We start from the raw sequence: 11,216 nt of genomic DNA, 5'->3' as shown, positions 1-11,216 counted from the left end.
GACAAAACGAAATGAAAGCCAGAGGGTTAAATAGGGAACACGATAGGGGAATTGAAACCAGGTGTGTAATAATACAGACAAAACGAAACTGAAAAATGGATCGATGGTGACTAGAAAGCCGGTGACGTCGACCGCTCGAAACACCCGAACAAGAGGAAGGGCCGACTTCGGCGGAAGTCGTGACAGTACCCTCCCCTTGACGCGCGGCTCCAGCAGCGCGACGACACCGGCCTCGGGGACGACCCGGAGGGCGAGGTGCAGGGCGATCCGGGTGGAGACGGTGAAACTCTTGTAACATGGATGGATTAGAATGTCTCCACCGGTACCCAGCATCTCTCTCCGGACCGTACCCCTCCCACTCCACGAGTACTGAAGGCCCCTCGCCCGACGTCTAGAATCCATGATTGCCTTACGATATACGCCGGGAGCCCCCTCGATGTCAAGAGGGGCGAGGAACCTCCCGCACCTCAGACTGCTGGAGCGGACAGCCACCACCGGACTGAGGAGAGAAACATGGAACGAGGGATTAATACGGTAATCGGGGGGGAGTTGTAACCTATAACAACTCTCAGTCTCCCTCAGGACTTTAAAATGGCCCCACAAACCGCGGACTCAGCTTCCGGCAGGGCAGGTGAGGGGTAGGTTTCGGGTCGAGAGCCAGACACGATCCCCCGGTGCATACACCGGGGCCTCACTGCGGTGGCGTCGGCACTCGCCTTTTGTCTTCTGATGGCCCGTTGTAACCGCACATGGGCAGCGTTCCAAGTCTCCTCTGAGTGCCGAAACTATTCATTACCGCAGGAGCCTCAATCTGGCTCTGATGCCATGGTGCAGGACCCGGGCTGGTAACTAGCACACACTGAAAGGGTGATAGGTTGGTAGAGGAGTGGCGGAGGGAGTTTTGGGCCATCTCCGCCAGGGGATGTAAACCGCCCACTCCCCCGGCCGGTCCTGGCAATAGGACTCGAAACCTACCCACATCCTGGTTGACTCTTTCCACCCTGCCCGTTGCTCTCGGGTGGACCTGAGGTAAGGCTGACGAATCCCAGGCGTCCATAAACCTCCCTAGCTTACGATATTGGGGACCGATCAGAAACTATATCTCAGGCACCCGTAGTGCCGGAATCGTGGGTGAGCAGAGCCTCCGGCAGTTTGTAGAGCCGTAGGGAGACGCGGCAAAGGAAGGAGACGGCAGGACTTAGAAACGATCACAACGACCAGGATCGTGGTGTTACCTGCGACGGGGGAAGATCCGTCACAAAATCGACCGATAGGTGTGACACGGTCGTTGTGGAACGGGAAGGGGTTGTAATTTCCCTCTGGGCAGATGTCTAGGTGCCTTGCACTGTGGCACATACCGAACAGGAGGAAACATAAACCCGCACGTCCTTAGCTAAACTGGGCCACCAGTACTTCCAGCACAGGCAGCGCACCGTCCGACGATACCAGGATGACCAGAGGAGGGTGAGTATGAGCCAACAGATCAAACGATCGCGGACATCAAACGGAACGTACATACGCCCAGTGGACAGTCAGGTGGAATGGGCTCTGAAGTGAACGCCCGTTCGAGATGTCGCGTCCACCTCCACACACCGGTGCCCTCAGGCCGGATGTTTTTAAGCCGTGTCTGAATCCTGGCTTAGAAAGACGCCACCAAAAATTCAGACATTTTCATCCCCAATTACAAGATTTTCAGACAAGATAGAACGGCCAAAGGGGGCGGTGTTGCAATCTACTGCAAGACTGCCTGCAGAGTTCTTTATACTATCCAGGTCTGTTCCCAAACAATTTGAACTTCTACTTTTAAAAATCCACCTCTCTAAAAACAAGTCTCTCACCGTTGCCGCTTGCTATAGACCACCTCTGCCCCCAGCTGTGCTCTGGACACTATAATGTGAACTGATTGCCATCTTATCTTCAGAGCTCGTGCTGCTAGGCGACCTAAATTTGAACATGCTCAACACCCAGCCACCCTAACAATCTAAGCTTTTGATGCCTCAATCTCAACAAATTATCAATGAACCTACCAGGTACCACCCAATTCCGTAAACACGGTACCCTCATAGATATCATCCTAACAAAACTTGCCTCCAAATACACCTCTGCTGTTTTAACAAGATCTCAGCGATCACTGCCTCATGCCTGCAATCCGTAATGGGTCAGGGTCAAACGACTCACTCATCACTGTCAAACGCTCCCTGAAAACACTTCAGCGAGCAGGCTTTCTAATCGACCTGGCCGGGGTATCCTGGAAGGATATTGATCTATCCCGTCAGTAGAGGATGCCTGGTCATTTTTTTACAATGCTTCCTCACATCTTGAATAAGCATGCCCTTCAAGAAATTAGAACCAGGAACAGATATAGCCCTTGGTTCTCTCCTGACTGACTGCCTTAACCAACAGAAAACATCCTATGGCGTTCTGCATTAGCATCGAACAGCCCGTGATATGCAACTTTTCAGGGAAGCAGAACCCAATATACACAGGCAGTTAGAACAGCCAGGCTAGCTTTTTCAAGCAAGAAATTTGCTTCTGCAACACAAAATTCAAAAAGTTCTGGGACACGTAAAGTCCATGGAGAATAAGAACACTCCTCCCAGCTTCCAACCGCTCTGAAGAAGGAAACACTGTCAAACCGACAATCCACTATATTGAGAATTTCAATAAGCATTTTTCTACGGCTGGCCATGCTTTCCACCTGGCTACCCTACCCCGGACAACAGCACTGCCCTCCCCTCTGCTATTCGCCCAAGCTTCCCCATTTCTCTTTCTCCCAAATACAGTCAGCTGATGTTCTAAATGAGCTGCAAAATCTGGACCTTACAAATCAGCCGGGCTAGATAATGCTGGACCCTTTCTTTCTAAAACTATCTGCTGAAATTGGTTGCCACCCCTATTACGTAGCCTCTTCAACCTCTATTTCGTGTCGTCTGAGTCCCCAAAGATTGGAAAGCAGCTGCGGTTATCCCCTCTCAAGGGGGGACACCTTGACCCTAACTGCTACAGACTATATTATCCTACCTGCCTTTCTAAGGTCTTCGAAAGCCAAGTCAACAAACAGACTTACCGACATTTCGAATCCCACCACCTTCTCCGCTATGCATCTGGTTTCAGAGCTGGTCATGGTTGCACCTCAGCCACGCTCAAGGTCATAAACGATATCGTTAACCGCCATGCGATGGAAACATACTGTGCAGCCGTATTCATTGACCTGGCAAGGCTTTTGACTCTGTCAATCACCACATCCTCATTGCAGACTCGACAGCCTTGGTTTCTCTAATGATTGCCTCGCCTGGTTCACCAACTCTTCTCTGATGAGTTCAGTGTGTCAAATCGGAGGTCTGTTGTCCGGGTCTGGCAGTCTCTATGGGGGTGCACAGGGTTTCAATTCTTTTGGACGACTCTCTTCTCTGTTTACAATCAATGATGTCGCTCTTGCTGCTGGTGATTCTCTGATCCACCTCTACGCAGACGACACATTCGTATACTTCTGGCTTCTTTTGACACTGTGTTAACAACCTCCAGGCGAGCTTCAATGCCATAACAACTCTCCTTCCGTGGCCTCCAACTGCTCTTAAATACAAGTAAAACCAATGCATGCTTTCAACCTGATCGCTGCCTGCTCTGCCCCCTGTCCAACATCACTCTTGGACGGCTCTGACTTAGAAATGTGGACACTACAAATACTAGGTGTCTGGTTAGACTGTAAACTCTCCTTCGACTCACATTCAAACATCTCCAATCCAAAGTCAAATCTAGAATTGGCTTCTATTCCGCAACAAGCATCCTTACTCATGCTGCCAACATACCCTTGTAAAACTGACCATCCTACCAATCTCGACTTCGGTGATGTCATTTACAAAATAGCCTCCAAAACCTACTCAATAAATTGGATGCAGTCTATCACAGTGCCATCCGTTTTGTCACAAGCCCATATACTACCCCACTCGACACCTGTACCTCTCGTTGGGCTGGCCCTCGCTTCATATCGTCGCCAAACCCACTGGTTCCAGGTCATCTACAAGACCCTGCTAGGTAAAGCCCCCTTATCTCAGCTCGCTGGTCACCATAGCAGCACCTACCTGTAGCACGCGCTCCAGGCAGGTATATTCTCTAGTCCCGACCCAAACCAATTCTTCCTTTGGACGCCTCTCTTCAGTTCTCTGCTGCAAGACTGGAACGAACTACAAAAATCTCGAACTGGAAACACCTATCTCCCTCACTAGCTTTAAGCACCAGCTGTCAGAGCAGCTCATTAGATTACTGCACCTGTACATAACCCATCTACAATTTAGCCCAAAACAACTACCTCTTTAACCTACTGTATTTATTTATTAAATTTATTTGGCTCCTTTGACACCATTATTGCGTGATTGTTTGTGCGTTAGTGGTTGTGGTTTATACGTTGTGTTTGTGATTATTTCCATTTGTGGAATTTTTGCCATTAATTTTGAGTAAAACACTGTGGTTTCGCTCAACACCTGTATCCTGCGCTTGACTCCGATAATTCTCCGCACACAACCCTGACAGCTACAGGTGGGTGTTGCTATGGTGACCAGTGAGCTGAGATAAGGCAGGGCTTTACCTAGCAAAGACTTATAGATGACCTGGAGCCAGTGGTTTTGGCGACGAATATGTAGCGAGGGCCAACCAACGAGAGCATACAGGTCGCAGTGGTGGGTAGTATATGGGGCTTTGGTGACAAAACGGATGGCACTGTGATAGACTATATCCAATTTGCTGAGTAGAGTGTTGTTGGAGGCTATTTTGTAAATGACATCGCCAAAGTCAAGGATTGGTAGGATAGTCAGTTTTACGAGGGTATGTTTGGCAGCATGAGTGAAGGAGGCTTTGTTGCGGAATAGGAAGCTGATTCTAGATTTTGGATTGGAGATGCTTAATATGAGTCTGGAAGGAGAGTCTACAGTCTAACCAGACACCTAGGTATTTGTAATTGTCCACATATTCTAAGTCAGAACCGTCCAGAATAGTGATGCTAGGCGGGCGGGCAGGTGCGGGCAGCAATCGGTTGAAGAGCATGCATTTAATTTTACTTGCATTTAAGAGCAGTTGGAGGCCACGGAAGGAGTGTTGTATGGCATTGAAGCTCATTTGGAGGTTTGTTAACACTGTGTCCAAGGAAGGGCCAGATGTATACAAAATGGTGTCATCTACGTAGAGGTGGATCAGAGAATCACCAACAGCAAGAGCGACATCATTGATATATACAGAAAAAAGAGTAGGTCCAAGAATTGAACCCTGTGGCACCCCCATAGAGACTGCCAGAGGTCCGGACAACAGGCTCTCTGATTTGCCACACTGAACTCCATCTGAGAAAGAGTTGGTGAACCAGGCGAGGCAGTCATTTTGGGTTGCCCATTCACCTTCTGAATGGCACAAATACACAATCCATGTCTCAATTGTCTCAAGGCTTAAAAATCCTTCTTAAACCTGTCTCCTCCCCTTCATCTACACTGAATGAAGTGGATTTAACAAGTGACTTTAATAAGGGATCATAGCTTTCACCTGGATTCACCATGTCATGGAAAGAGCAGCGGTTCTTAATGTTTTGTACAATCAGTATGTATCTATTTTTATAATGATAATAACAAGATAAAAAAATAACACATTTTTATTAAAACAAATAAAGTTATGAAAAACCCCTGATTGAGAATTTGTATATTGATATTAAATAGAGCAGTGTTTCCCAAACTAGATCCTGGGGACCCCAAGGGGTGTACATTTTGGTGTTTGCCCCAGCACTACACAGCTGATTCCAATAATCAACTAAGCACTGATAAGAAGCCTATTTTATGACGTTTCCACTGGATCAGAGCATGACATTTTTCCCTTTCACGCTGAGTGGCTATCAAAAGGGAGAGAGCTGGAAAGATTTTTCTAATACATTGAGGAATTATTGTAATTATCAATGGATGTAAAAATGGATGTAAAAACCAGGGGCGCAACATTTGTTTTAGATGTGGGGGGACATACAATTTTACCTGACTGCTCAGAGGCATCCGCAAGGTCCAAAAGCACTGCGTTGCCTCGTTTTGTATCACATTCAAATGATACAACTGTTGGGGACAAAAATGCAATTTCAGATTGTGGGGAGGACATGCCCCCAGTGAAAGTGTCGCCCCAGGTAAAAACACACTTTGTTTGCTTGCTGTTTGAGGTGAAGAAAACATTACCTTGAGAAGCTCCACAGGTCATTAGTGGTGGTGCGTTAAGCCAATCAGAAATACTATCAGATCCCCAAATGGGTTCATGTCTAAATTTGCCCGTGGCCCAGGTACTGTAGCCTATAGGCCTAGTTCTATGCGTCTGTGTTTCTCAACATTGACAGGAGCGCTCCAAACAAAGACAATGACTAAATTGACAGAACTCGTAAATGGAATGAAATAAACCAAAACTTTCTCACAAGTGTAGCATAGTTTGTGCACTCTGCAAACAATGTGTCCACTCCGACAAATGAGAACAGGAAGACTGGAATAATAATATTGAACGCATTAAAACTAAACCGTAACCGAAGTAAGAAACATTGTAGACTACAAATGATATGAATTAATTAACTGTGAATGTACTACTGGTGATATAGAGTATGTCATGGGGAATTTATAGACACTAACAATCAAATGCAAACAATTCACACAATGCAGTTATGAAACAATGAATGTGCACAGATTGGCGGGAGAGCGCGCATTCTGGAGAGAGAAGTGCATTGTGCATCTGGATGTATGGTCAATCTGACGTCTGCATTGGCCATGCTGCATTTAGGGTGATATGGCCTCATTAGAAGTCAAGGCAAGAATTGAAAATCAGAGGCAAAGTTAAAGTATTGCTGTCCATCAATGATTCCCAACCAAATTTAATGGGCTTGAGCAATTCTTACAAAAACAATGGATATACAGTATGATTGTTTATTTTTTGACGTGAACTGAAGCGGCAACTACGACAGGACCCTGACCTCACCTTTGACCAGCTGTGCAGTTGTCCTATATATGAGGATGTCCATGGCGACGAGCAGGTAGGCGAGATTACATGTGCTGCAGTGAGCAAGCGACCGAGACACCAAAACCAGGGTGAATGAAGAGCTGAGATTAAGGAGCAGATGACAGACCTGAGCCAAACCATCCGAGAAGAGCTACGAGGACTCCGAACCTCAGCGAGATCGAGCTGTGAGTATAGAGCCAGTGGACATATGGATGAGGAAAGTGTCAATAAAGCAACTGAGCAGCCTTTAAACTACTAAGCCCAGCCACCACGGGCCAGGTGACTGGAGAAGGCTTGAAGGGCCCAAGCAAGACTGTACCTACAGGCCAAGTTTGGTAGGCACATGCCCTGAAGTTGAACTCATTCAAATGGAAGAAATGTGAACCTTTTAATCAATACTTGATCTCAACTTACCCTGATGACAGAAGCTTGTTTTAACACCCTCACAGGAGATTGGCCCCAAGGAGGACCTTGAACGTTGAGTGCAGAAAATGGTTTGCAAATCCCCTATGTATAGGGTATGTGCTGGCAGAGGTAAAGGTGGGGACCTTGGTGTTGAGGAACAGAGAAATTGTGATTTCAAGAAATTAAATTCATAACCCTGGAAATCTACTCATATTATGAATGAATGTCAATGGATTGTGTTGGGATGCTCTGGTACCTCTCATTTGTCAAACAGAACCAACCATGGTGAACATTGTCCAAATGGGCCAGGACCCTGAGCACTGGGAGGAGCGACAAGAACGAGATCCCACCCTCAGACGTCTACACCCATATTTTGCCCAAGGGGCAAGACCTGCCGGTGAAGAAAATAACTGGGAGACTGCAGCTGTGCGCCGCCTCCTATTGGAGTGGGCTAGTCTAGAGCTCAAAGATGGGGTACTCACTTGTCGGGTTTTGGACCCAGAAAAGCATCAGTATGCAGGCAAATCCATGGGAGAAATGGCCATGTTGGAATGGCCAAGATGCTGTCGGCCCTCAGTCGACGCTACTACTGGTCCCAGATGGAAAAGGATCTATGGGTGTGGCCCTCAGTATGTAGAAGATGTGTGCAGCAGAATACACTCCCTGAAGGCAGGGCATCTTGCAAGAAGGGACGCAAACCCTACCACACGCAGAAAAGGAAAGGGCAGTCGAGGTGGGTGTAACATCTTAACCTGAACATGTGTGCAATAAAACTTTTCATACCTGGTGAGTCTACCCCCTGAAAAATCTACCTCTGCGTGTGGAAAAGTGGGGAAGGATGCCCAGAGGAAGACTATGCCATTGTGCTCTGAAGGGAAATATGGTAAAATCTGGAACAGAGGATGGTACTCCAGAGCATGCCCCCGACGAGAGACTCCGGTGGAGAACCAGGGGCAGACAGATGTCCAATGCCCCAGACGGTCACCAAGGAGGACATGGGAAGACACCCCTCCCAACTCCAATAGTGAGAAAAATAAATGGGCCTAAAGCAGTTGCAAAGTGCACCCGAGGACAGGCGGCGAAAAGTGGAGGAGAGTCATGATATGACTAAATAAAATGTTTTGAATTCTACCAGGAAATGGCTTGCTCTCACTCTTTTTTTTGTGTGCGCATTTTGTGTGATTTCACTTACGGTTTGCTTTGGATTGTCACTGAGTGGATTCACAGGAGTGTAACAACGGGAGAAAACTGCAGCAACTCACATCTGATTGCCCCCCCCCTTGCGAGAATGCAAGTAAAGTCATTTAGGGGTATTCCCATTGGTTCACTGCAGATTGAAACCTGTATTTAAAGCCTTTCAGAAGCAGCATGGCGGCAGCGAATGACGGTGGTGTTTGTTTTTGAAGCCAAAAATAAAAAATGTCATTATGGGGTCAGGGGAAACTTGAGTCCCGAGAAAAAGCAGGTACAAGATGGGTGTCAGGGATCGAGCGGCAGTATTATCATCAGGAGATGTGTACTTGGAAAATGGAGGAGGAATGGAGGGAAAAAGAGAGGGAGAACAGGTCTAAGAGAGTGAGGGAAGAAGACGGTGAGCGTGAGTCGGATAAAATGGTGGAAAAAAGGGAGATGGTTTGTCAAAGAAGAATGGTAGAAAGTGTAAGCAGAGGGAGCTGAAGACAGGAGGAGAAATGGAAGTGAATGAGGGTGAAGTATTGGAGGTGGTAGGTGAGTTAAAGTTATCGGAGACCGAGGTATGCACCGAGGATCAGGATGAAGAAGAGTCTGTGACAGTAGGAGTGAAGTTTATGGAAAAAGTGGACTCTTGCCTTTTGGCTGATCCATTTGTGGTTTCACAGTGGGTGAAAAAAGAGTTGAGTCATGTGGAATCGGTGAGGATAACTAGAAGTGGTCTAGTGATAATTGTTTGTGTTGGGCAGAGGAAGAATGTGCTCGAAGTCAAACGAATGAGGGCAAGAAAAGGGAACCAATGAAAGATAACTGGGGTAGCAGTAGATATAAACGTTGACCCGGTGTATGTGATGCTCGTCGTTTGATGTGACACAGACAGGGTGGCGAGAGTGGGGAAACAGAAGAGTCATTGTCTGTTCTTTTGAGTTTTTAAGTTGTCTTTGCCTGACAAGGTGAAGTTAGGATATAAGTTATCCTATACGAGCGTATGTGCCGAATACATTAAGATGTTACAGGTGTCAAGCGTATGGGCATGTGGCAGCAGTGTGTAGGAGGGAGGGTCCAATGTGTGAGAAATGTGCAGAAGGGCATGAGACAAAGGAATGTGTAGTATTGGGGAAAGTAGTGGAATGTGTTAATTGTAGGGGTGCACATGGGGCTGGGGATCAGAAATGTCTCGTGCGAGAGAGGCAGGTTGAGGTTTCCAGGGTTAGAGTAGAGCAGAAGTTGTCATATGCTGAGGCAGTGAAGAAAGTAGAGGAAGGTGGGTTAAAGGGAGGATCTCAGAAACTGGAAAAGGGGCGGAGCTCTGGCCCACATCATCGATGGAAAACACAGACTGTAACAGGGACGTTCACAGTTGAACTATTTTCCATTGGACTGGATTTTAATGAACGGATTTCTCATTTTAATGAGTAGACTGGTTTATTGTAACCATATATTCAAAGTTAAATGTGTGGCATTGTACTGCACATCATTTATTTGTGCTACAGGCCTAACCCACAGGGGGTGGATCTGGAATGGACAGAGCAGAAGGAAAACCATGAATGGATTTCCCCACCCCCTAAACTGGAGGAAGACCTTTTTTTCTTTTTGTGGAATAAAATTCAACTTTCGGCCATTTGTACCTACCTGTACCTACCTCTGTTCCCCCCCAAAATCTATACTGTTTGTTGAAGCTCTGCCTCCTTGTGTTTTTGGTCACTGATGTGGTTCCCAACTGGCTACTCTGATTGAACCTGAATCTTAAGAGTCCTGGTGCGCAAACTTTCCACCAGGTAGCAGTGTCGGTTACTTTATGACACATTCACGGGTCACTACAGAAGAGTTTTGGGTCCTGCCTCAAAGGGAATACCCTGCCGTCTCCTTGTGAGCATTAAAAGTCCTGGTACCCTTCGTCAGCTCATACAGTATCTGTGTGAAGCTGGATTCAGTGCTCTCGTCTGCATTAAAAACAAATATCAATCCAGGTTGAATGTGACAGCAGAGATGAGGTGCGTACTGTCGACCACGCCCCCTTACTTTGAGAAGCTCCGACCCGACATGCATCAAACACACCCATCTCATTAGTGGTGGTGAGATAAGAGACATTATGTAAGATTAATTTGCAATTGACTGTCTTAGCCCCAAATTAAAAGTATGTGATAGTGAGTTGAGAAGACAGAAATACTGTTTTTTCAATTGACTGCCATAGCCCTAAATACTTTTTTTAACTGAGTTAGTGTCTTAATGTCTTATTTCTAAGATGTCTTATATATTAAAGACATTTTTAACATTTTGATTTATCTAACCTTTACATTGACAGGGAGTCAATGCTGAGACCAAGGTCTCTATTCCAGATAAGCCCTGTATAGTACCGCAATACACATAAAAATACAATGTACACATTAAACTACACAAAATACATGTAATTACACACGATACACAAAAAGCAAAACACAATCATACACATTCTTCAAGATAAAAGGTCCCCCAACAGCTTTCTGAAACGCCCTAGAGGCACCAATTCCTAACATGTTTAAGAACGTTGGAGATCATTCCACACATGATGCAAAAAAAAATAATCTAAGAGCAGATATACCAAACTCATTGGAAATCAAAGGGGATCTCCAGAGTTAGTCATC

At 46.4% G+C, this 11,216-nt stretch overlaps 1 protein-coding gene across 1 annotated transcript in view; it reads right to left on the bottom strand.

The window, feature by feature from the left end:
* LOC111980260 (solute carrier family 22 member 4-like) overlaps nucleotides 1–11,216 on the bottom strand; it is a 47,029-nt gene that overhangs the window by 16,198 nt on the left and 19,615 nt on the right. The gene's annotated exons all lie outside the window — the stretch shown is intronic.

The sequence above is a fragment of the Salvelinus sp. IW2-2015 genome, linkage group LG20, assembly GCF_002910315.2.
Source record: "Salvelinus sp. IW2-2015 linkage group LG20, ASM291031v2, whole genome shotgun sequence".
Classification (NCBI taxonomy): Eukaryota; Metazoa; Chordata; class Actinopteri; order Salmoniformes; family Salmonidae; genus Salvelinus; species Salvelinus sp. IW2-2015.
This window is presented reverse-complemented; position numbering and strand designations above follow the sequence as displayed.